The sequence below is a fragment of the Octopus bimaculoides genome, chromosome 15 (assembly GCF_046866305.1).
Source record: "Octopus bimaculoides isolate indiv1 chromosome 15, ASM4686630v1, whole genome shotgun sequence".
NCBI classification, from domain to species: domain Eukaryota; kingdom Metazoa; phylum Mollusca; class Cephalopoda; order Octopoda; family Octopodidae; genus Octopus; species Octopus bimaculoides.
In genome coordinates, this window is record NC_142942.1 from 27,167,918 (window position 1) to 27,172,800 (window position 4,883).

The following is a 4,883-nucleotide window of genomic DNA, read 5'->3' on the forward strand; positions in this document are numbered from 1 at the left end:
AAATAATCATGAAAACCATCAAAAGTCGATGATGCTTATTTCAGGATTTCCAGTCGTTTTTTCACACTTATAGATAGTTTTCATTTTTGCAAAAACCACTATTCATTTTAACGTCTATTGGGTTAGTATAGGCTAGATGGTTAATGAAAACATTATATTTATCAAAGAGTTCACCGAAGTCACAACCATTATCACTTAACTCAAACTCAAAAAAGTTTGCAATTAACCATGAAAAACCAACAAAATTTCAATATGTGAAATACGTGTTTTCCAGTCGTTTTTTCACTTTTAGATAATTTTCATTTTATCAGAAACCAGTTTCCATTTTGAAGTCTAGTGGCTTAATATAGGCTAGATGGTTGATGAAAACATTATATTTATCAAAGAGTTCACCGAAGTCACAACCATTTTCACAAAACTCAAACTCACATAATTTTGCAAATAATCATGAAAACCATCAAACGTCGATGATGCTAATTTCAGGATTTCCAGTCGTTTTTTCACACTTATAGATAGTTTTCATTTTTGCAAAAACCACTATTCATTTTGAAGTCTAGTGGGTTAGTAGAGGCTAGATGGTTAATGAAAACATTATTTTTATCAAAGAGTTTACCGAAGTCACAACCATTATCACTTAACTCGAATTCAAAAAAATTTACAAATAACCATACAAACCAACAAAACTTGAAAATGCGAATTTCGTGTTTTGCAGTCGATTTTTGACACTTTTAGATAGTTTTCATTTTTGCAAACACCACTATTCATTTTAAAGTCTTTTGGGTTAGTATACGCTAGATGGTTAATGAAAACATTATATTTATCAAAGAGTTCACCGCAGTCACAACCATTATCTTTTAACTCAAACTCACATAATTTTGCAAATAACCATGAAAAACCAAGAAAACTTGCAAAAACGAATATCGTGTTTTCCAGTCGTTTTTTCACTTTTAGATAATTTTCATTTTATGGAAAACCAGTTTCCATTTTGAAGTCTAGTGGCTTAATATAGGCTAGATGGTTGATGAAAACATTATATTTATCAAAGAGTTCACCGAAGTCACAACCATTTTCACATAACACAAACTCACATGATTTTGCAAATATTCATGAAAACCAAAAAAAGTCGATGCTAATTTCATGATTTCCAGTCATTTTTGACACTTTTAGATAGTTTTCATTTTTTGCAAAAACCACTATTCCTTTTGAAGTCTATTGGGTTAGTATAGGCTAGATGGTTAATGAAAACATATCTATCAAAGAGTTCACCGCAGTCACAACCATTATCATTTAACACAAACTGACATAATTTTGCAAATAATCATGAAAAACCACCAAAACTTGCAAAAGCGAATATCGTGTTTTCCAGTCGTTTTTTCACTTTTAGATAATTTTCATTTTATCAAAAACCAGTTTCCATTTTGAAGTCTAGTGGCTTAATATAGGCTAGATGGTTGATGAAAACATTATATTTATCAAAGAGTTCACCGAATTCACAACCATTTTCACAAAACTCAAACTCACATAATTTTCCAAATAATCATGAACACCAACAAAAGTCGAAGATGCTAATTTAATGATTTCCAGTCGTTTTTGACACTTTTAGATAGTTTTCATTTTTGCAAAATCCACTATTCATTTTAAGTCTAGTGGCTTAATATAGGCTAGATGGTTAATGAAAATATATTTATCAAAGAGTTCACCGATATCACAACCTTTTTCACAAAACTCAAACTCACATAATTTTGCAAATAATCATGAAAACCATCAAAAGTCGATGATACTTATTTCAGGATTTCCAGTCGTTTTTTCAAATTTATAGATAGTTTTCATTTTTGCAAAAACCACTATTCATTTTTACGTCTAGTGGGTTAGTATAGGCTAGATGGTTAATGAAAACATTATATTTATCAAAGAGTTCACCGAAGTCACAACCATTATCACTTAACTCAAACTCAAAAAAGTTTGCAATTAACCATGAAAAACCAACAAAATTTCAATATGTGAAATACGTGTTTTCCAGTCGTTTTTTCACTTTTAGATAATTTTCATTTTATCAAAAACAGGTTTCCATTTTGAAGTCTAGTGGCTTAATATAGGCTAGATGGTTGATGAAAACATTATATTTATCAAAGAGTTCACCGAAGTCACAACCATTTTCACAAAACTCAAACTCACATAATTTTGCAAATAATCATGAACACCAACAAAAGTCGAAGATGCTAATTTAATGATTTCCAGTCGTTTTTGACACTTTTAGATAGTTTTCATTTTTGCAAAATCCACTATTCATTTTGAAGTCTAGTGGCTTAATATAGGTTAGATGTTTAATGAAAATATATTTATCAAAGAGTTCACCGATATCACAACCTTTTTCACAAAACTCAAACTCACATAATTTTGCAAATAATCATGAAAACCATCAAAAGTCGATGATGCTAATTTCAGGATTTCCAGTCGTTTTTTCACACTTATAGGTAGTTTTCATTTTTGCAAAAACCACTATTCATTTTGAAGTCTAGTGGGTTAGTATAGGCTAGATGTCTGATGAAAACATTATATTTATCAAAGAGTTCACCGAAGTCACAACCATTATCACTTAACTCAAACTGAAAAAATTTTGCAAATAACCCTGAAAAACAAACAAAATTTGAAAATGTGAATTTCGTGTTTTCCACTCGTTTTTTGACACTTTTAGATAGTTTTCATTTTTGCAAAAACCACTATTCATTTTGAAGTCTAGTGGGTTAATATAGGCTAGATGTCTGATGAAAACATTATATTTATCAAAGAGTTCACCGAAGTCACAACCATTTTCACAAATCTCAATCTCACATAATTTTGAAAATAATAATGAAACGCCAACAAAACTTGAAGATGCTAATTTCAGGATTTCCAGTCGTTTTTTCACACTTATAGATAGGTTTCATTTTTGCAAAAACCACTATTCATTTTGAAGTCTTTTGGGTTAGTATAGGCTAGATGGTTAATGAAAACATTATATTTATCAAAGAGTTCACCGAAGTCACAACCATTATCTTTTAACTCAAACTCACATAATTTTGCAAATAACCATGAAAAACCAAGAAAACTTGCAAAAACGAATATCGTGTTTTCCAGTCGTTTTTTCACTTTTAGATAATTTTCATTTTATGGAAAACCAGTTTCCATTTTGAAGTCTAGTGGCTTAATATAGGCTAGATGGTTGATGAAAACATTATATTTATCAAAGAGTTCACCGAAGTCACAACCATTTTCACAAAACTCAAACTCACATAATTTTGCAAATTGTGATATCGGTGAACTCTTTGATAAATATATTTTCATTAAACATCTAGCCTATATTAAGCCACTAGACGTAAAAATGAATAGTGGATTTTGCAAAAATGAAAACTATCTATAAGTGTGAAAAAACGACTGGAAATCCTGAAATTAGCATCATCGACTTTTGATGGTTTTCATGATTATTTGCAAAATTATGTGAGCTTGAGTTTTGTGAAAATGGTTGTGATATCGGTGAACTCTTTGATAAATATATTTTCATTAAACATCTAGCCTATATTAAGCCACTAGACTTAAAATGAATAGTGGAGTTTGCAAAAATGGAAACTATCTAAAAGTGTCAAAAACGACTGGAAATCATTAAATTAGCATCTTCGACTTTTGATGGTGTTCATGATTATTTGGAAAATTATGTGAGTTTGAGTTTTGTGAAAATGGTTGTGACTTCGGTGAACTCTTTGATAAATATAATGTTTTCATCAACCATCTAGCCTATATTAAGCCACTAGACTTCAAAATGGAAACTGGTTTTCCATAAAATGAAAATTATCTAAAAGTGAAAAAACGACTGGAAAACACGATATTCGTTTTTGCAAGTTTTCTTGGTTTTTCATGGTTATTTGCAAAATTATGTGAGTTTGAGTTAAATGATAATGGTTGTGACTGCGGTGAACTCTTTGATAGATATAATGTTTTCATTAACCATCTAGCCTATACTAACCCAATAGACTTCAAAAGGAATAGTGGTTTTTGCAAAAATGAAAACTATCTAAAAGTGTCAAAAATGACTGGAAATCATGACATTAGCATCGACTTTTGTTGGTTTTCATGAGTATTTGCAAAATCATGTGAAAACCAACAAAAGTCGATGCTAATGTCATGATTTCCAGTCATTTTTGACACTTTTAGATAGTTTTCATTTTTGCAAAAACCACTATTCCTTTTGAAGTCTATTGGGTTAGTATAGGCTAGATGGTTAATGAAAACATTATATCTATCAAAGAGTTCACCGCAGTCACAACCATTATCATTTAACTCAAACTCACATAATTTTGCAAATAACCATGAAAAACCAAGAAAACTTGCAAAAACGAATATCGTGTTTTCCAGTCGTTTTTTCACTTTTAGATAATTTTCATTTTATGGAAAACCAGTTTCCATTTTGAAGTCTAGTGGCTTTATATATGCTAGATGGTTGATGAAAACATTATATTTATCAAAGAGTTCACCGAAGCCACAACCATTTTCACAAAACTCAAACTCACATAATTTTCCAAATAATCATGAACACCAACAAAAGTCGAAGATGCTAATTTAATGATTTCCAGTCGTTTTTGACACTTTTAGATAGTTTTCATTTTTGCAAAATCCACTATTCATTTTAAGTCTAGTGGCTTAATATAGGCTAGATGTTTAATGAAAATATATTTATCAAAGTGTTCACCGATATCACAACCTTTTTCACAAAACTCAAACTCACATAATTTTGCAAATAATCATGAAAACCATCAAAAGTCGATGATGCCTATTTCAGGATTTCCAGTCGTTTTTTCACACTTATAGATAGTTTTCATTTTTGCAAAAACCACTATTCATTTTGAAGT